The following is a 22,808-nucleotide window of genomic DNA, read 5'->3' on the forward strand; positions in this document are numbered from 1 at the left end:
TTTTACAGACTAAAAAGAAGCAACAAATCTAACTTTGTAAACACTTGGCACAAAAATCGCTGTAAACAATAATATGAGCAAATATTTATAGAATCTGAAAAGGAAGTAAATGTTGCATAAACAAGAGAAGAAAAAAGGCCTTGAGAAGGGAAGGAACTGCCAAAATAAAATAAGCTACTGCTGTCAATAGCAGAGTTTTTCTCTTGGCAACAGAGAAAAACTGCTCCCCTGACTCACCCTGTTGTCACCAGCACTGGCTGAGCTCTGCAGCCAGGATGGAGCAAGCAAATGACAAAATCCAAGAACAGCCAGGAAATGTCCGCAGCAAAGCATGGCAGGTGGCCACTCCCTCATCTGGTTTCCTGACGCTGTTTTAAAGAGAGATGTACTTATGGAGTTAAAAGTAGTGAGTATCCAGAAAGCCTCACCTGTCTCAAACACTATTGCTTTTAATTTCTGTCAAGCTGTTTTTCTTAATTCTTGTGCTAAACTGGTGATAGGAAAATGGAAATGGATGGCCTCAGGTGGCCTCAGAGAGGGTATCCAGTGTGAGAATGCAGCTTATGGGACTGATGGTATCTACCTTCAAAAACCCTAGGTAAAAGAGATAATTTGTTATAGTCTCCATTTAATCAGATTTCTGCACGCATTATGTTCTCCAAAGTCTAAATTACCATTAGGTTAATCTTTTACATCTAGGATCATTATAACAATCCCTTACATATTTAATTTTTGGATATCCAGTGTACTTTACTTTCACTTTTAATTTTTTTTTTTTAATTAAATCAAGCAACCAGAGAAACCTGGCTAGCTTTAGACACTTTGGTTATAGTTTTTGAACTAAGTCTTTGACTGTTCTTTCTGCTGATTTACAGGAGCTGACAGATGATTAAAGCTATGTGTGTCCAATCACCAAGAAGTTATTTCCCTTTCTACATTCCCTGATTGACATGAAAGGTGAGAAATGAAAAGTTCAGACAGGCAGTAGCAAATGAGATAATTTTAAATTTACCACTGTGAAGAGAAAGCAGCACTTTGCATTACCAAACAGACAAAAAAAAAGGGCCCCAAATGTTAAAATTCTGACAGTGTGAGAATTTTTACCCAATTATGGTTTTGACTTTCTTTTTTGATAGCATGAACTAAGATATTATTATATTGTATCTTAAGTTCAGCAAAGTGCTTTGCATTATATTTATGTGAAATTGAGAAAATCAGTGGGGAGGGAAGGGAAGGGAAGGGGAGGGGAGGGGAGGGGAGGGGAGGGGAGGGGAGGGGAGGGGAGGGGAGGGGAGGGGAGGGGAGGGGAGGGGAGGGGAGGGGAGGGGAGGGAAGGGAAGGGAAGGGAAGGGAAGGGAAGGGAAGGGAAGGGAAGGGAAGGGAAGGGAAGGGAAGGGAAGGGAAGGGAAGGGAAGGGAAGGGAAGGGAAGGGAAGGGAAGGGAAGGGAAGGGAAGGGAAGGGAAGGGAAGGGAAGGGAAGGGAAGGGAAGGGAAGGGAAGGGAAGGGAAGGGAAGGGAAGGGAAGGGAAGGGAAGGGAAGGGAAGGGAAGGGAAGGGAAGGGAAGGGAAGGGAAGGGAAGGGAAGGGAAGGGGACTCTTGAGATATCTGTAGAAATAATTCCAGTAGAAAAAGATGACTAAAAGATGGATGATATAAAAATAGTAGAATAAAATCAGCAGTGGGTGTACTTGCTCTCGTAACTTTTTGAGGGCTGCTGAAGCAGGAGCTGCAGTTTAAATCCTGGGAATGCATTAGACAGGGAGACAGACAGACTCCTTGCAGAAATGGAGAGTGCTGTAGCCAGTCTCTCATCGCTGCAGGTATTCAGAAATTCCACATACACAGGCTTCTGTTCTTTAATCCCTAGTGGTCCTGCAAAATGCTGTATTGGGATTATGTGAGTCAATTTATTCCAGACTGACAACCTGTCACACAAATGCCTGCATCGTGTATAGATATGGACAAATATGCACACAACTATGATGCAAATTTAGGTGGCTTTGGAAAGAGTACAGAGACTCATACTTCTTGATTATGCCTCTCATGAGACACTAACTGAACAATATCCCTTCTCAGTCTTTATGCTGAAATTCTATTTTAGTGTAAGATAAGCTTATTAATTTTCCTATTTTCGTAGCTAGACTTAGCCAGCATACAACAGCTTAAGTCAAATTTGAACTACTATTCTTGTCCAGAATATCCTTAAACTCAGTATTTGAAATCATCATTGCCTAATCAAGTGCTTCCAGTAATTTAGAGTGCAGCACAGTTGGTCTTCTGATCATGACAAAACAGGTAGCCATTATTTTTAAGATGTATAATTTTTTGGTGTTCCTGAAAGGATGTTTGCTGTATGTCAAATTCATTAAGCTGTGACATAACTAATACTAGAACTTAGTGCCTTGTCTGCAATATTATATGAATCTATTGGAATCTAAATTCTAGTGGTTATCTGTGTCTGCAGAAATAATTCATGCTATTGTCACATTTATACACCAGCAACAAAAAAACAAGGAACAAATCCAGATGAGTGGGATGCAAGCAAATCCCTCTTGTCTTTGTGTCTTAGAGTCTCAATAGGTATGCACAGCATCCACTGTTTTTTAGAAGTCTCTAGAGCAATCAGGATTCCTTGAGATTACATTTCCTGCTTCAGTGAATATTTGGAAATTTATTGACCCCTTAATCTCACTTGGGCTTATTTTAAGACTTGGAAGAATGAGTAAAAGAAAAAAGTAATTAGCAGGCTGCACCCAAACTACACAGTGTTGTGATTCTCAAGCAGGAAACCAGTGGCAAGCGACTAATTAGCCCTGTAGAGAGAGTTATGCTCTTTTATTACACATTCTCTGAAAACATTGGGCCAGCTTCCCACTACAGGGGGGTCACAGCAATGTAGAGAAGGAATTCACTTTCAGTATGTCTCATAGCCTCAGAAATACATAGTATGCCTAGGGAGCCTGTAATGGCTAATGCTGTGTTCTAGGTACAATCTTACTCCATGTTTTCAACCCTGAGAATAATTCTTGTCAGTGAATTCCCTCATGATTTTGGGTTTAGCTGAAAATGCTAACATATTGGAATGCATTTGCTAGCAGAATAAGAGAGAACTAGTTACAGATTTTTATTTCAGTCCCAATGTGGTTTTATATTTCAAAGTATTTGACTCTTCATCTTTGAGATAAATATAATAAGATTAACCCAAATTTTTATCCCATTTACTTTAATTTCCATGTACACTCTATGCAGTGTAGGATTTGGTCATGTTCCAGGCTTATAATTGCCTTACAGCAGGACCTTCTTTGAGAGTGCTGTGGGATCTTACCTTGAAATATTTCCCTAGTAAGACAGTAATTTTTATACTTTTCCCAAAGGTTAGCTACTTGGTAAGGCTTTCTCTCTTTTTTAATGGCAGTTTTACATCTGCAGAGCTCATGGTACTACTGAGTCCACCTCATTTTCCCCATAACCCAATTGGTGTGGTGGAATTTGGGCACATTGCATCCTTCTTTCTGTAACAAATTTGAAAACAGCCTTATGTCTCAATATTTATTTGTTTAAATTAATATTTCTTGCCTTAAAAAAAAAAGTTTCAAATTATGAGGCTATTGAGATTTGTATAAGATTTTCTTTAATGTGTCAAATAATTCATACTTCTAGCATTATCTGTGAAAGACAAGAAATGTGAAACATAAGCTCTGTCCTCTGTGGGCAGATTGCCTCTGGCAGCTAAAACTGGAGGAATGGACTTCGTTACCCTACATCTCCAAAACAGCAATAGTTGCAAAAGTCACAATATTGCCTTAAGGTTATTTCTTATCTTACCAAATGCCTTGAGGGGACAGTCAATCGTTGTTCTCCCACACACATTGAAATACAGCTCACATTCATTTTTAAGGGAAAGAGAAGTAAGAATTTTTTTTATTTTTTAAATTCTTGACATTTTTTTTAGAGTCAATAGGAATAGCTGGTGTCTGGGTATGGGCAGACACAGAAGATGTCAAATATAATGGAAATATTTTATGCTTTTCTATAAACTAAGCAGTATACAAAATTCCAAAGTTAAAGCAATGATGAAATATATCTACATCTATATTTATATTTTATTTTTATTTATATTATTAATATGAAAAGTAAATGCTCTGGCCTAAGAGCAGAAGAGAGCCAGGAGATGATGTACTATCATTTTAACAGCATCTAAGATACCACAAGGGCTTTACAATGGAAAGCAAACCAAACCAGTGCCAGTGTTTTGCAGTTTATAGTCTATAGGTCAAAGTTTCCAAGCGTCCTTTCTAAAATCATCCCAGTCCAAGACCACTGTCATGACTGAATGTCATGCTTTTATGGCAAATACAAAACATGTCAGTGATCTGATGAATTGCATTACACATTTAGTCACTTTGATTTAATATTGGGGTCAAGGTGGAGAGACACAGCTAGAGACACGTAAAAAAGGTAGAAATGTGCAGTAAGAAAGGATAACTTTTCTAACTTTAAGGATACTCTAGTCAACAAGCTTCCTTAAAAGTTGAGCTTTTCATCCTAGGAAGAAAGAGTGAGGAAATTGCCTTTAAAGTCAATACTATATCAGTTTCTGTATAGGTAAATGTCATTAGGAAGAAACAATGCAATTGAGAGTCAAGAGGAGGTTGTGGGTATGCTGGAAATGTTCCTGGATAATCTCTAGCTAGCTCTGAGAGAAGTGAGAAATCAAACAGTGAGCCAGACTGAAAAAAAATTTAAGGGTAATTTACCTTCTGAAAATGTAGAGAGAACAAGAAGTACAAAGAGAGAGGTTTTATTAGAAATTTCATCACTTCTCAAGATGATGTGTGCTGATTGTTGTGCCAGCATGTGACCCAAGAAGGGGAAAACATCTAATGTATCCTGTTGTCTCCTTGGGATGTAGCTCTTTCATCTGTTCAGTCATCCAAAAAAAAAAAATTCTTCCAAGTACTTTTTTCCTGCTTCTTTTTGTGATCTGCTTGAATGAAGAAATATCTTCTGAGATGTAATTCAAGCTTTCAAAATGTTTTAAGTCCCTGTTCAGGAGGACCCAGGCATAAAACATCTTCTTTTATAGCAGAAAGAACCTGCCACCTTGACAGCTAAGGCATCCTTTTTCTTTCTGAGCTGGAGGGCTGACAGGAGCCAAGGAGAAACCACCTTTCACAAAGCCTGCATCCTGCCTTTGCAGAATTCTGTGACTTCCACTGTGTTGTGTGACTTCCACTCTGTCATGAAGTAATCATAAGAAATACTGCCCCCCAGAGAAGGAACATCCTACACCTAGGGATCAGTGCTCCCGTCTTTCTGCTTCCCTTGGATTCACATCTTTGTGAGTACAGGGATGCAGATTTGGGGTGAGCCTAGACTGAGATCCAAGATGGGTGGGAGACACCACAGATCATTAGGACTTGGTAAGTGGGAGTGGTGCTGCTCTGGAGCCAGTCTGCTTCATCTGGAGCTGGGTTGGTGCTGCTCCTGGTGGCACACCACAAAGAATCCTTGTCTCCAGGATGAACCTAAGGACAGGAAAAGGAAGAGCGCATGATTAGAAATATAATTCTCCCATATATATTACTAGGGTTTTTTCACTTAATTTTCTAGTAAATCTCATATTTCTAGCCCTACCTTTATTGACATTCTATTTTGCAAAGCTGATCTTGGTCATGAGTAGAGCATGCAGGCACCAATGAGAGTGCTTTTTTGTGATAAAGGCTGGAACAAATCTGGAGCCATGCATAGCACTGTATGATTTATTTAACGTTTACCCAGATCACAGCAGCATTTATCGTGTCAGCCATTATGCAACTCTCATTTAAACTAAAAGAGCTAGTGTGCCCTTATATTTTCAAGTAATGTCTGACTTCCTTCATTATCCTGCTATAAGGAATGCCATCAGCATTTCTTTTGCATGGCTGTTTCTACCTAGGGTAATAGCCTATATGAGTAAATACAGGTCCTAATCTTATAAAAAAGATCATTACCTGTTTGAAGAACATAATGAAGATGATCAGTAAGTTTCACAGGAGATGACTGTTTCTGCTAATTGGCAATTCCTGGAAAAGGAAAATGATAGTACCTATGAATTGTATAAGTTGTACTGTACTGATGGTTCAGTTTTTTATGCTCCTTTTAATCTTCTGTTCTAAAAATATCCCTTCAACTAAGAAAACAAAATTCTGAAAGCTTCCCAAAAGACAGAAATGCTATTACTAAGAGCGTGGCTTTTCTGACAAGTGCCAACTGACATTGCCAATGATTATAGCTGCATACATAAAATATAAAAGCATCCTGCAAAGAGTGTGATGTTCAAATTCTGTTATGAATTTTAATCATAGAAAAATATGGTAGATGACTGTGCAAAAATAGTTACTTCTATTTGCCTGTGTACATCAGCCTTAGGAATTTTGAGAGACAGTCATTATATCAATATCTAAATGTAAATGCAACCAACTATATTCTTCAGTTAATTCTGATTTATTTTGGTGATAAATAATGAAAATGAGTATTCCAATGAATCTGTTGTGACAAAAAACCCAAGCTGACTACATATGTACCCAGCACTGAGGCAGGCAATTCTGCTGTGGATCCAGTCTTATTTTGAGTTTGGGGAAGATGTTTGCTGCATATAAACTTGACTTGATATTTAATGACATGGGAATTCCCTTGGATCAATTAGTTATTTTTTGCTTACATTTCCATTAGGTAAACTTGTTTCCCAGTTTGGTGCTGCTTGCCACAGTTGTAGAGCCTATGCAAGATTTATGCTGCTCATGTTTTCAGCAATGACAAATCTAACATATTCGGAGAGATTTTTCTCCACAAACCAAAATTATATTATCATTTTTTAAGCTTCTACTTCTTACTGAGGATTAGGTGCAAACTTACACTTTTTCTGCCACCAGCGTTTGTGGTGTTTGATGTTTTGAGTGGAATACATATTAACTGTTAACTTACTTTGGTTTGTGTTGGCTTGAGTTTAGAAGGGGTGTATGGGCTGTGAAAGGATATATTGCTTTTAATTACCTCTAGGAAAAGTGGTGGAGGAGGTAGTTGGGTAGAATGCCACAGAAGGACATAATCTTGCAAAACAAATTACCTCCAGTGACATTACACCAATAAGAATGTTTACCTGCAATTTTTGCTCCTCTCTGAATCATTTAAAGAAAAGAAAACACTACAACTTTCATTTTCTTTTCTTGCTGTGTTGCAAACATGACAAAGTTTTTCAGTGAGGTTTTTTTAATCTTTTGTCGATTTGAGGGTGTAAATTTAATTCAAGCGGTGCAGCTGACACATGTTAGAAGGCAAAAACCACAGATTTTTTATTTAATAAAATAAAACAACATCTGTTTATTCACTCCTGACAAGGATCTTCAGAGTCTTCGGAAAATGGAATTGTTGAAAGGAAAGGAGATAAGAAACTGGATGGGGAGGACTCAGACACTCCTGCTTGGACAGCTGAAACTGGCAATAAATGCTGACCATGAATGAAGTCTACATGCACAGGAAAAAAAAATAGCATATTTCAAGTATAGGCAAACAGCATCCACTTTAAAGATTCTTGTTATGTACGATAGATGAAACTTTGGTGAAAGGAAAATGCATGTAAAATGAAATGGTGGTAGGGGTCTGATTTGATTATTTGTTTTCACCTGAATTGTTTTCAATCCAAGGAAGTACAGTAAGTGCTGGTGTGAACTACCATTTTGGGACTGGTATAGTTTATATTTTCATTTTTATAAATATTCTAGTGAATGGCTATGTGACAGTCTCATATATTATTGTTTCAATATTGACCAATATTGCAGAGGTTTAGGTGTGCTGAAAGATTAAAAAAATCATTCCAGCTTTGAATAGAATTGCCAAAATGAAGCATTATCTTGACAAAGAAGCTTCAGATCCTTGGACTTGAATCTGAACTTTAGAGAAGCATGAAGACCACAGCAGCCATGTTCCATAAATCCCACCATTTCCATTTAATTAACTTTCATACTTTATTCAGCTTCAAAGGCATTTAATCAGTTATGGCTTTAATATTGTACCTAGATTTTCCAAAATACAAAAAATATCTAGTTCTGCTTTTACTGTGATCTAGGGCCTACTTGCATTTACTCCAAAGGCAGCAGAATCATACCCCATTACAAATAACTCCCTGACAGGCAGGGACAAAGGCTAAAATTAAGTTTCACTCCATAATGCTTTCACTCACTGGGCTTAGTCTGGTGGGGATGGAGTTAGCTTTTTTTATAGCAGTCTCTGTGCTCCTGTGGTTTTGATTTGTGACTAAAATGCTGGTGTTCACACCCTGATGTTGGAACAGGACTTGCACAGTGTCAAGACTTTCTCTGTCTTCACTCTGCCCGCCACAACAAGGCGGCTGGGAGTGGACACAATCAGAACAGCTGTCCTGAGCAGGCAAAAGGGTTGTTCCATGCCATATGACATCATATGCATTATTGAAAGTGGTGGGGCAGACTTTCCAAGTCTGGATGCTGTCCAGAGACTGACTGGGCACTGGTCTGCTTCTGAGAGGAGCTGAGCGATTGCCTTTGTATCACTATGTGGATATTCTCAGTTCAGTCAGAGAGAAAAAGAGGAGGTTTTCTAACCAGGCAAAAGCCTGGGAGACAGTTGGGAAAGGATGTAAATAATTCTCTATCTCTCTTGTTGTTCACATTGTTTACAGACATGTTCTGCCACTGTGCATCATTCACTGCACACCAATGGTGTGAGTGTTTTTACTCTAAGACCAATGAAATTAGTCCGCACGATGTTCTCTATATATTGAGCAGTGCATCTGAAATAAATCAGAGTTCATTCTCTAGCCTTTGACTTGGAGTCTTCTCGTTACTGTCCTGCTCTACAGCAACATCACTACAGTTCTTTTTGGTCTTCCCTTCATTTATTAAACTGTTTTAATCTTAACCACTTATTAAGTGAGTTTTTCTCAGTTTTGCTCTGCCAGTTCTTTTTCCCACCCACCCCATGCTTCCTAAGATGGAGTTTTGATCACATACCTTTGCTTCTTTGTCAGTGACTGCATCATTGTTTTTCTGTGTTTGACATGCTATACAATTGTACAGTGCTGTACGATGCCAACTGTGCTGAGAAAATTATTACTTATAACTTGCAAATTTGAGGTGGCTTCTTATTTTTTGCTAGAAACATCAGTAATAATTTCTGGGCAAAGGTTATAAGATTTTAGTTTTAGAGTTTAATTTTCAAAGTGGTGCAAATACCTCCCCTAAATTCTGCCTCTGATGGTTTTCTGGCAACTAAACTTTTGCCCAAGTACAAATACAGTCATTTGCTTAAATGCAAAAGTGCTTCAGAAAACTCATTCCATAATCCATACCATAATATTCTTCCTAGATTTTGCTTCTAATCTACATTATTGTGCTTAAAAATTGATGGGTGTTGCAGAAATATCCAAATCTATACAGGGCTTAAAAGTCACCCAGCCTTTAGCACTTTATTGTCACATATTTTGCATTGTTTCAAGCAAACAGAACAAAGTCGCCTTCAATAATGTATGCTATGTACATCAGATACACTTATATTTCTAAATTCTTACAGTATATGTGTACACCTACATACCAGTTTCAAAATTACTGCCGAATCAATACAACATTTTAAAAAGTGTGATAAAAAAACATAGCAGCTCAAGGCATTTCTGTTCAAGTTGCTTTCCATTAAAGGTATTGTTTCATATCATTCATCTTCACCATGTTGTGTTTCCTTTGGGCTTCTAATACTATACCTGTTATGTCAGTCCCATTGTAGCAATGACAGTGATTTATCAAGCACATTAAATCTGCAGAATCTCTAGCTAGAAAAGCTAGTTTTTCAAATATTAAATCTCAGATGTGTCGAATTTAACCTGCCCTGAACTCCTGAAACAACTCTGTACTCCTTTTAAATGAAATAATATTTGATTTCATTAGCAAACTTTTTGCCTCAGTGTAACATAAAACATCAGCTGCTGAAGTTAGATGTCTTGCAGAAGCTTAAGAATTATTTACACAAGGAAAGCTAACTTATCCCAAAGAGTCTCTCCCTCTTAAGCTTATCTTTTCCTTTACTCTCTGATATGTCACTGTCTCCTTCAATTTTCTCTCAACATAAAATTGCCTGGCTGTCTGCTAAGATGATTTCTGCCATTTGCCTCACTGGGCACAGTATGCCAGGCTGTGCAGGCTAGCCTGTGTTACTTTGTCAAACCAATTCCTGATTTAGAAATATCTATTAGATCATCCTGAAGTCTTCCCTTTTTCTGTGAGCACTAATGTTGACACATCTAAGAGAGAACAGGGAGGAACATAAAAGACTACAAGATGCTAAAGGAAAGATGAAAAGAGCAGAGCACATTTAGCTTTGTCAGATACAAATGAATAGAAGTAAGATGACAGATACAAGTGTAAGGAGATAGAAGAATTTTTCAGGTTGGTCAGAGGAAATAATCAACACTCATGGAATAACTGCATATGATAGCAGCTTTTATAATGCATATAAAATGATGTCAAGTGTTTTCTGAACACACTAGGAAAGAAAATTTTATTTTTGAAGATCTTGAAAAGTAAGGTAGACAATTTCAGGAGTGAGGGCAAGAGAATAACCAGCACCTATAGACGTCCTTCTACTGTATGTTGTGGAGAGTATCTGTCCTTCTTAAAGTCTTTTCTCTCTCCTAACCCTTTTTCTCTGCAATAGATTAAGAACAATGAAGACAAACACAAGTAAACGTATATTGACCAAACTAGGTATACATAGAAGTGCATTTTCAAAGAAATAATTCACATTTTCTTTCACATACTGACTGATAGGTGTAAGAGATCCTCACTAGCTCCTTTTTTAGGGTTGATAAGACTTCTTTCAGGGGAAGAGCTGATTTGTCCTTTGAAGGAAAGATATTAAAGTTATAATAACCTATCTACCTTATAAAATTATTATAACATTTTCCAGCAGTGGAATCTCTAGACTACAGAGAGTAGTATAAAAGCTTTGTGCTGACTTGATACACATGGATGAGTTTCAGCATCTAATAATAAAAGATGCATTTACTATATCTCTGATGTATCTTTAAACCTAAAGTCACTTTATCCTACTCATAAGTAATCTCACTCAGTGCCAAATCTCCATTTTTTTTCAGTCAATTGGAAAACTCCTTTTACCTGCAATATAATAATACAGACCCAATAGATATAGCCTTTAGATAAGTTATCATGCATTCCTGTTAGGCACGGCTATCACTTTCAATGTAAGATTGTATGCCAGTGGGCTGAACAACCAGCCGAGGAAGATGAATAATGTTCTCACCAGTGCCAGAGTTTCAGTCCCTGTCCTCAGGGGCTTACTGTTATTGATTTATAAAACAAAATATTTCAAACAAAAAATCCAGCCAGAAAGAGCCAGAAAATTTTCAGTTTCATCCCAACTACTTCTGCCCTTCAGGTAGAAATTCTGGTTATTACCACCTTGCCTTAATGATTCTGCAACAGTTTCTATGTTACCCTCTCTGCATGTAGGGGATCAGGAAATCCTTTAATTTCTGTGGAATGTGGTAGTCTGTTATTTTAGAGTTGGTTCTTCTGTAGTAGGTTTTAATATTCCTGGTTATAAGTTTGTAATGGTTCAGTCTCTGTACCCCATTTGGCTTCCCTAATGGTTCAGTCCTGAGTTGTTTACCACAGTTTTCCCCGCCAAAATGTATGTCAATGCACATGTCAATCCTCATGTCAATCCACCTGTACACCTCCCTTGTTCTCTTGTCTCACCCCTGTCTGTCAAAGATAGCACACTCCTTTGGTTCTGGAGTGTTCCCTGTCTTTCATCCCTTCCTCAGGGCAGAATTGGGTTGTAAGGTTTGCTCCCTCCCCATGTTGGATTCTATTGGGGAGCCCTTACCCTGCACCCCTCCCCTAATGCCCTCCTATTCATCAAAGGTTGTGTCCTCCCCGTGTTCCCTCTACCCTATAAAAGTAATCCCTTCAGGTTCAGTTTTGTCACTTGCTCTGCCCCGACTTCGACATTACACGTTTGGAGAGTTGTACAAGTGCCCCTCCCTTATTCCTCTGCCTCGGTTTCCTTGTGCCCTGTGCCTCTGCTGTGCTACCCACGCCGCAGCGATCACCACCACCCTCGACAGTCTGGGCAGAGACTCGGGGGCGGCCACGCGCGTGTCTGCCCTGCGGCCACCAGCGGGACAGCGAGCCGGCCAACCTCCATCCCGTGGCCGCTGAGAGCCAGGCGCAGTGGAATACTTTTCACAAGGGTGCAATTATTACTAATTTCATGGGGAACATAAAAAACAAACGTACGATGAGCTATGGAAGATATAGTCATGCTTTTAATCTTGCTTTATTTGTTGCTCATTTAAAAACACTGAATTGCTGTTTATAGTTATCTTGGTCAAATAGTAAATAGAACAAAATTCAGCTGCTGGGTTTTTTCACTGTAGCAGCTCAGTATCTTGGGTACAGTCTTGCATTTTTAGTTTTAAATTTATTCTCTGCAACTCTTTAATTACCATTGGAAGGTGGTGATGAAAAGCAAAATACTATTATTAACTCTTTCATGTACGTATTTTCCCTGAACTCTGATATAAGTAGGGTCTAGCTGGAAATGAAGGTGAAAAACTAGGCTAAAGAACCACGATTTTACAAGCTCCAGTGGAAACATACAGCATGATCCACCATCCTTTATTCACTTGAATTTATCAATAATCCTATGCTTCTCACAACTATTTTACAAAGAGATAGCAGTACATAAAGATACCTTTTAAAGCATGCAGTTTCAGAGGTCTCCTGAAGAGCAGCAGGTTTCTACCTTCATTAACCTGCCTCACCTTTGGGAATAATGTCTAGCATTTCAGGAGACTTAAAGGACACGGTAGTTTGCACGAAGATCTAATTCCATGTCTTCTTCATTCACTGAATAAAGTTTGTTTCATTAGATGAGAACTGTACTCCCACATTCAGGACATCAGGACATCTAAGAATTGGAATGGCCCTTTCACCACTTCACTTTCTTCTGCAGTTCCAATTACATTGGGACAAATCAATGCCTTGCTCAACATAAAATTTATGGTTGTTTTTCTAATTCTCCCATTATACTAACTTATTAATGCATAAACTATCCAGATTAATTGATTGCTTTTGCACCAACCCAAAAAGAAAAATAAAGTTGAGATAAAATTAAACCAGTATAATTCTGGTTATTATAGTTAATGAATTAAATCTTGCCACAAAGAGTGTCTTTTCTACCAGTAGAATTCTCTTACGTTTGCAGTCACTGCCAGAAACTTCATTTTAATTTGTGAGAGGAGCAGATCTGACTGACAGGAGCAGAACTAAGTTTGGCTGAACCTTTATTCTGATAACAAACCCCAAATCTCCTTGAACTCTGGCTCTACACGTGATTTGATTGGGTCAGCCTGTCCCGCTATCTCAAGTACAGCAATCAGACAGTTGTCAGCCAGGAAAAGGTTATGTAGCAAAAACAATGTAAATTTCATAGCACAGAGTAACTGCTAAAACTTTTCTACTTAAGTGGAAGCAGCAGGGAGTTTGGCAGTGGGAATGCAACAGCCACATACACTTTGTGCTCCCTGAAGAAAAGGTTCCTCAGGGTTATGTGAGGACTGACATGAATAGCTTTGAATATGAATACATTTCCTCATCTCCCGGGTATCAGTGAGAGGAACTGCCTTGATAAGAATGAACATTGGTCTGTCATATTTTAAACTTGGTATATGCATAAGTTTTAATCTAATGTTGTGGTTGCAGAAAATGACAAGAAGTTAATAAGGTCAGATACAGAACTTAAGAATGAGTCTTCACTTATAAAGCAAGGTATATTCTCAGAAGTATGTAACAAGCTTTTAATCTCCAAATACCAATGCCAAGTGCAGAGCTGGACCATTTCCTTTGGACTAAGTATGGAGTGAATTGGTTTGCAATGAAGCCAGCAAAAAGTTGGCCAAGTAGCCATTAATTATATGGAAGGGACTCAAGCATCTTGTTGAATCGAGATAGGCACTATGACTTGGTGTCAAGAGACAGTCTGAGAATTTCTGTGAATTTTTGGCATTCTGTATTAGACAAGTGTTCACCAGCCTTGTATGCACTTCAGAGAAAACCTTTTTTTTTAATTAATCTTTTCTTCCTCATGCTGAATGCATTTAGTTATTTTCTAATATGTCTTGATTTCATCTTCACATTTTCATTTTTTTAGTATGAACCTTAATAAATTTCAAAACATTGAGTCCCAAATTTCTCCTAAAGAAACTCCACTAAAATCTCTTAGATAATAAACTCTCATTGTGTTTTGTGAGTTTTTCATCTGTCTTATAATTTCTCTGTTCTCTCTTCACCATCAGTTATTTCTGTTAAGTCAAATTAAAGTACATATAGAAAAATCAAAGACAGTTATTAAATTAGAGTGGCATGCTATACATTTGTTGGAACTGTTCTGTGTTGTCTTCAGTTTTCAATTTGTATCCACGTTTTATTATATTCTTCTTCAAGCCTTTTTAAAGTTTTTCATAATTCCTTGTGAGGGGATACATGATGGGAAATCCCTAGGACATTTTTCCCTCCATTAATATAGCTTCTGTCTGCCTTTGCTTTTCTCTGTGGCTGTGACTGTCTTCAAAAAGAAAGAGAAAAAAAAAGAAAAAAAGAAAAAGGGAATAAAAGAGAGAAGAGAAGAGAAGAGAAGAGAAGAGAAGAGAAGAGAAGAGAAGAGAAGAGAAGAGAAGAGAAGAGAAGAGAAGAGAAGAGAAGAGAAGAGAAGAGAAGAGAAGAGAAGAGAAGAGAAGAGAAGAGAAGAGAAGAGAAGAGAAGAGAAGAGAAGAGAAGAGAAAGAAGAGAAGAGAGAAGAGGAAAGGAAAGGGAAAGGGAAAGGGAAAGGGAAAGGGAAAGGGAAAGGGAAAGGGAAAGGAAAGGAAAGGAAAGGAAAGGAAAGGAAAGGAAAGGAAAGGAAAGGAAAGGAAAGGAAAGGAAAGGAAAGAAAAGAAAAGAAAAGAAAAGAAAAGAAAAGAAAAGAAAAGAAAAGAAAAGAAAAGAAAAGAAAAGAAAAGAAAAGAAAAGAAAAGAAAAGAAAAGAAAAGAAAAGAAAAGAAAAGAAAAGAAAAGAAAAGAAAAAAAGAAAAAAGAAAGAAAAGAAAAGAAAAGAAAAGAAAAGAAAAGAAAAGAAAAGAAAAGAAAAGAAAAGAAAAGAAAAGAGAAAAGGAAAAGAGAAAAAGTCATCCTCATAATCTTGTACTAACTTTTCCAGGCTTGGATTATCCAGCCTTCTCAACTGGAATATGCTTTGCAGCAGTAAACTCCGTCTCCACGTATGTCTGAATGGCCAACACTGTCTGTAACAAACATGATGCTGAATAGGAACCATCTTAGGAACCATGCACTAGCTCTTCTCTCACATATCATTATTTAGTTGACTGCATGTTCTATCCCAAAGACCCAGCTTGTTTTAGCACTTCTCTGTGCTTCTTCACTTCTAGCCTGACATACTTTGCTGATCATCCCTCCATTTCCCCTCTCCTTTCAGATGCTATATATATATATATATATATCTCTCAAGGTGTTCATGCTGTAAGTGTAGGGTTTTTTCCTCCAAGGATTGCTCTTTTTCTGAGATTTAGAACCTCAGTATTTATAGTACCTTCAACTGAAATTAATTCTTGGCTTCTGTCACACTTCTGTCCCTCAGCAGTTTGCTTCATCTTCCCCAACTTGTTTCTGGTTTTGGTTTTTTCTTTTTCTTTGTTATGATTTTTTTCCTCCCAAGTCTATAATTTCAAAATTAGGTACTTTATTATTTCTACATATTTACCATTCAATTTACAATCTTGCAGCTCTGGTTATTTTTAACACCATGTGTAATTTAAGTACGTACTGAAATGAAGTTTAAAATATTTCCTCTTCTGCATGTTAATTTTTTTGAGTTAATCTCTCAACTGCCATATCCAGGATTAAATGATTCTGTGGATATTTGCTTCATTTATTTTTCAGTCTATATCCAGTAACTGGAGATTCTCATAGATGTGTTACTACTGGGGTTATTTTTTCCCTCTAGAAGCACCAAGAAGTGCTCTCTGCTTATATATCTGACTCAAAACTTCCCAGTGCCATGCATGTAATTCATCTTTTATCATATCTCTCAATATAACTTGGACTGCAAAAGATTGTGCTTTATGCCTCTTATCTCTTTCTTATTTCCTGAAGTCTTTCATATCCTTAAAATAAATCACCTTATGTCTTTATTTCTGTGAGTTCTGAGCAAAGCAAATCTTTTCATACCTGTGTTCCTGCCATGGCTGCTCTTCTAACAGCTTCTGCTACCTGGAGAGTACTATTTCTCAGGTCCTGCACTGAGAGTTCTTGTTTTTCAGTTTTGCCACTGAGACTGCTGGCAATAATATGTAGCATTTCAATTGCTTTCTACTGACCAGAAACTAATTTCCTCAGCTGGATTAATCTCTCACTATCAGTTTCAGCTAACTGGCTACAATTCTCATCTGTATGAGTACCTTCTGCTTACTATCCATTCTCCTGACCCCTGATAATCTCTTATCTACTGCCGTGCCTTATCTATCTGATTTCTTTTCCCCTGTATATTAAAACTACAAAAAGATGTGTAGGAAGGTTGATAAAACAGAATATTAACCCTCAGCAGGGGAAGCAAATATTTTGACTTAATTTAAAAAGCCATTAAAAATTTATTTTTTATGAATTTGAACAAATTTGAGGGAAAGGCAAAAATGCTATTAGTCATAAACTTAACTTCTTTTATCTCAAAAAATAAGCATTAATGCAAAATGATAAACTTTAGAAACTGCTGTTGATCATCATCACCCCATTTCATTCTGTTTTCAGTCATCATGAATTGAACCTGAGCACAATGACAACTGAAGAAGGCTCTTTCCTTCCCTTCAAGCATTTTGGTGAAAACTCTTTCATTTAAACTCTTTCTGATACCAGGCTTCTGTAGAACATATGAAAGCCAGCTATTGCTGAGATGCCTAAGAGGATATTTGCAGGACTGTAAATGACTGAGATACCACCACTTCTTGAGTAAATGCATATGATTTGCCCATTGCAAGTATAAGATAAAATGCATTAATTTATATAACCTGAAGACTGTTTAAAAATAAATAAATAATTTGAAATTTGATTTAAACCTATGTCCTTCCAGTTTCTGTTTAGTACTATGAAGGGATGGATGGCTATACTTTGCTTAGAGTAATAACCCAGCAAGTTTAGAGCAAACTGGCTTAAAAAACAATAAAATTTTGGTTTTTTAGTGATGGTATTTAACCCTTAACTGTCTTGAGGTAATTTACAATGCTTTAGTTCTAGTATTTTTAATTCCCCTTTTCTTGTTTGCTATAAAATTGAGGTGACATGGAGTTACTATTGGTTTGCAATTGAGGTGACATGGACTATGAGCTAAATGGGTCAAGATCTGCATTAATCAGCCATTCAGATACTCCAAAACACTTCCTTACACATGCCAATTGATTTTTGTTGCCTGAGTCTTCTTTTAAAGATTTTATTTCCCCTTTTAATACAAATATTTGGTTGTTTTAAAACAAAAAATCATTTTAAACAAAAGAGGATTCTTACAGTACAGCAGACATACCACAAGTATATTTATCTGGGAGAATCTACAGGTACTGAAGTTGCTCAGACTCTTCCGAATTAAGATTTTGCAGAGTTTTGCAGAGAAGATTTCATTGTTCCTCTGAGCCTTCTGTGTTGAAAAGACACTGCAACAACCACAGAGAATGCTCTCTCTTTTTGTGAAGTGGATTCAATCCATCCGCTGCAAGGCTCTGATGGTTACAGTGTGCTGTTTGACCTCTTTCTGTGCTCCCTCTTTCAGGGGAGAAAGCCTCTGGCACTGCCTGTCAGCACTGCCAGCAGGTCTCCACAGCTGCACCTGCCCTGCCCAGAGCACCTCGACACAGAGAGCTGCCAGAAGCCTTCTCCCTTCACGGCTCAGTAAAGCACTGACAACTCTGTCAATTTGGGGCTTTCCTCTTCTCCTTGCAACATCTTCACCCCAGATATCACAGAATCACAGAATATGCTGAGTCGGAAGGGACCCGCGAGGATCACCAAGTCCAACTCTGGCGCTGCACAGGACCATCCCCTGGCATCACTCCTTGTGCCTGAGAGCATTTTCCGAGTACTTCTTGAGCTCTGTCAGGCTTGGTGCTTTGACCACTTCCCTGGGGAGCCCAGCCCCTCTCTGGGTGAAGAAATTTCTTTTATAATATCCAACTTAACCCTCCCCTGACGCAGCTTCAGGCCGTTCCTTCATTTCCTTTATGGTGGTAGGTTCTGTCTCAGAATTAGACCCCATAGCTGCTATGCTTTCACATGGCTTGATGCTAAACATGCTAAACATGATACTCAGTAACTTCAGGTTGCAACTACTTTGTATATTTGAGAGGGGAAGTGGAAGAAAAATGAGTATTTGTTCAGAAACAAAAATCTGGTTTTGAGAGTTTCAGTCCAAGGCTGAAAAGAATGTAGGACAAAGTAAATAATAGGTACCTGAAAATCTGTCTTGCTGGGATGATAATTGTAAATTGATTATGGTTCCTTGTTTCTACAGTATTAACACGTAGGAAATTACATTAAATAGTAATTGTTTTTCTAAAAGGATAAAGTTCATTTCATGCTACAGAACATTAATACAGTAGCACACTGCATTAATACTTTAATTCAATTTTACAGCATTCTTTCATTGCAGAGATCAATTAAGGTACATACCTTGGCTTTGCTAAGCTTTGTAGGAGCCTCTTCATCAGTTTCAATTTACATGGATATATGTCTCTTGTGGTGCACTTTAATTCGTGAATTGAAAGCCACAAAGAGTACCTGTGTTCCCTTCAAAACATAAATTACATAAACAAAATTAGATCCAAAGGATTTATACTTCTAAATACCAGCCTCTGTTTAATGCTGGAGATGCTTGAAAATTCCAGACACATCAGGTGCCAATACTAATTTTCACTAAGTTTCTCAAAATCAGCTTTATGATAAGCCCTGAAGCCCTGACAGATAGTGCTGAACAGCTGGCTATGTTGCTCACACACAAACTCTGACAGATGCCCTCAGTAAAGGTATTTCTCTTCCCTCGGAGCTCATGCCTTGGCAAGCTCGCTCAGGGTCGCATTAGGGAGTGCCCTTAGTTCACAGTCCATGGCCAAGAGCACCATCCAGGCTGGGGAAGATGAAGGAAACCCAAAAGGAGGCCAAATGTTCAAGGGAACAGATTGTCAAAATAAAAATGTGAATACTGGGAGCACGGCCCCAGCTTACCTCCAATTTTCTAGTCAGCCTCTGTTTACTGCTATTTGCTGAATCACCATCAAAAGAATAAAGAAGATTTATCTGATAACAACATTCCACCTACTCTTCTGGACTATTGGCTTAGACCACAAAATACTTGCCTGTTATGGAAATATTTGAGCATGTACATGGTGGGGGTTTGGAGAGGAGAAGAAGAAGATGGAAAGGGAAATATCGCATCCTGTCTGGGTTTTTTGTCCTGATTGTGAATCAAAAAACCTAGGTGTAACCTTCAGGAACACACAGTGCTGTCCTCTGATACCTCACTGCTGCACCAGTTTGTGTGAAAGTCCTCCTCAACAGTTAATCCTGGCATTTAGTGCAGATTCATTTCTCTCCTGGCTCTATAGGATGAGCTCAGTAATTTGTCTGAAACGGGATTTTTAAAGAGCTACTCTCTTTGGTGGTGTGAGAGAGAGGCAGAGAGACACACATGCACTCTTGAGATCTCCAGTGCCTGAGGGCATTTCCTATTTCTTGCAGGAGTGAACTTATCTGTGCTCCTTCAGAGGGCAAAAAACAAGATGAAATAACTTCTACTTTATCACCAGCCTCAGAATGTTTCTGTGTTACCCTTTCCTGTCATCCAGCAAGGGCTGCATTCTCCTTAGTAGTCCCAGGTGATTAAATACTGATTTCTCTTAGACTTGAGAAGGCTGCTTTTGAGTTAGGAGTATTAAAAGCTAATCACAAGGAATAGTCCTACATGAGAAATCTTCAGCAATTTTCTGTCCTCATTATCAGAGGGATAATCAACTGAATTATCAAATCAGCTTTTTTTTTTTCCAGACAATGAGCTCTCTGAGGTAGACAAAACAAGACAAAGGCTTTTCACTTTCCTCAGTGATTCCTCTGGGCCATCTGAATTGCATTTATAGTCCTAATTTTCCAAGAAGTCAGCACTCTCTCAAGTAACCTAAATGGCCTGGTGCCACAATTTTCAGAATTGGTGGGATCTATTACCTTCCTGCATTTCCAGCTGTGCAGGGTGAGCTTTCTAATCCTGATCAAGAGAATCCAGGCAGAGTATGCATCTAGGTCACACAGAAAACATGCATTTATGCTTGTATATCCATATATTTTTCTAAGCTGTTAACCACTAAAATTCAAGGTCTTCCTGTACCTTGGTGAAGCAGGCTAGTATCATTCAACACTCTTCTACAAATAAGTTCTTTAAAAATTCTGCCATTCTAATTCTCTGGGTATTCATTTCCCTAAGGAATTTCAGAGAATATGTCCCACATCTGTGAGTGGCTCAGGTACATTTAGCACACTAATTCCCACTGAAAATGAGAGGTATTTTGGCATATGAATTCCTTACGAGCTTTTGCAATATGTATCCTAAAAAACTTGCTGAGGTCACAAAGGGATTATTGTTTAGTGAAATTAGGAAAGTCACTTTTATTTCCAGCCATTACATCTGGTATTCTTACCACCTCCACAACCTGTCAGCAATTCTAACATTCCTCAGAAAACTGCATTTCTACTGATACTTTAGTGAAAACCACTGCTGTTTTCTGATGTAGCTGTCTTTTAGCACAACTCAAATGTGTTTTGCAAGAACCTAACCTTTAATGAAAGCTTTGTTAAGACAGAATTTTTTTTTTTTTTAATGAATGCAATGTTTGGAACAGTTGAGTAGTGCATAGCAGAGAGGAATCATGTATGTTCTTCTGTCTTAATTTTAGCAGATCCATAATGATCTCTGGTTATGTCTTGGAAGACCCTCATGCAACTGCCACTCCCTCCATGCACTTAAACATATCCTATTTATTTTATCCTGTGATATGCTGGCTATTAATGAGATTATTTAGGATATGTAGCATGTGCAATAAGCATATGTTTTTGAATAATTCCAGAGTTATATTATTCTAAGGCTGTACATGAACCCAAAAAGCATCACAGATCTAAACTTTTTGGAGAGGTGGTAGAAAGGAGGTGAGTTAGAAGTATAGCCCTTACTTCTAGGGAAGCCAGAAAGAGTCTGTTGAGGTTTTGAACTGCAGTGAGGTTTCTGAGCTGCAATGAATTTAGAATGAGTCAATCAAAATTCTAGACAAGCTCTAATACTGATGAGATTGGCACAGTTTAGTTAAAACCATACAGTAGGAAAGATCATTTGGATTATAAATTAATTATTATTAATTGAGATATGTCTAATGCTCTTAGAGAAGTTAGAGATTAAATGGCATTTGAGTGACCAGGCAAGCAAGCAGCCCATAGCTGAGACAGTTGATGTCTGATGTGCAGCAGTTCTTGTTTTTTTTTTTGAGGCCATGGTATGTCTATGGCACTACAAGGTAACACACCCATGCTTGTCCTTCAGAAAACCTGCACACCTGACAAAATGTCATCAGTTTCATGCAGGGAGAACATGTCATCAGTCCCTATGATGTCCTTACAATCCTATTTGTGTTTTTTAGGTTGCCTGTGTGTGGTGAATCAGGAGAAACCAAATTGCACTTACAGAGAAGAGGACATTTTGGGCAGCAGTACTGGCCGTGGTCCTGGAGGAAAAGGTGGATTCTGGGTGGGTGTCTCGGTAACAAAGACAACTTGCTTTTTTCATATGCTTTATTCTGTTTTGCAGACAGAATTTCTGTTATATGTCCTGGAAGCTGGCTTCATTCACAGTGCATTTTAAATAGTTGTCTTCTTTCACAGTAAATGATGAAGTTCTTCATTGAACTGAATGCCAGAACTTTATTTGCAAAACCATGTTTGTTGGATTTCCTAACCAACTGTATAATTTGATGAATATCTATAATGAAAATGAAGCTAATTATACAGCTTTTTAACAGAATTTAAACAAAACCAAATCCTGCTTTCCCAAACTATCTCAGCTTTGATTAGGTATTTTACACTCTTCACAATAATACAGCTGCAAATCATCCCCTAGAGAGAAAGACTTAATTCTGCCCAATACTGCTACTCCTCAAAGTTAAACAAAATAATAATAATTTCAAAATATTTTAGAGATTTCTTGTTATCTGAGAATGAATTATTTCAACCTTTAGTTTTAGTAGCTTAAGAGAGATCAGAGCTGACGACAGTCCTGTTCAAGTCACAATCAGATTATTTTACCACATTTAGTTTTCCTGATATGGTAAAAAATTTCCTTGTGGATTTTTTTTTATTTGGACTGGAGTTTTTTGTGGCACTGGGACCAATTTTTATTTTATTTTCATTTCTGGATCATTTGTAATTAGCTTCTTTGTTTGCCCTAGGATTATGTGCATAAAACTCATCTCATCTCCAAGTTCCCCAAGAGCCCAACATCTCATTGGAATATGAAGAAAGCAACAAAAAAAAAACACAACAAGAAGTTATTACAGAAAAAACCCTAGTAGGGCTCAGATACCTTTTAGAGATAAGAGCTCTTTGAGGAGTGTGAGGAGAGGTTATTCCTAGCAGGGCAGCCTTAAATG

General features: G+C 37.9%; 1 long non-coding RNA gene across 1 annotated transcript; it reads left to right on the forward strand.

Annotated features, from left to right (window-relative positions):
• Positions 1 to 875: 875 nt before the first annotated feature.
• LOC137473344 (uncharacterized) lies at positions 876 to 22,706 on the forward strand. Its single transcript, XR_010998698.1, has 3 exons — positions 876 to 957; positions 21,804 to 21,910; positions 22,608 to 22,706. It is a non-coding gene; the product is annotated as an uncharacterized lncRNA (long non-coding RNA).
• The last annotated feature ends 102 nt before the right edge of the window (positions 22,707 to 22,808 follow it).

This window comes from Anomalospiza imberbis, chromosome 4 (assembly GCF_031753505.1).
Source record: "Anomalospiza imberbis isolate Cuckoo-Finch-1a 21T00152 chromosome 4, ASM3175350v1, whole genome shotgun sequence".
Lineage (NCBI taxonomy): Eukaryota > Metazoa > Chordata > Aves > Passeriformes > Viduidae > Anomalospiza > Anomalospiza imberbis.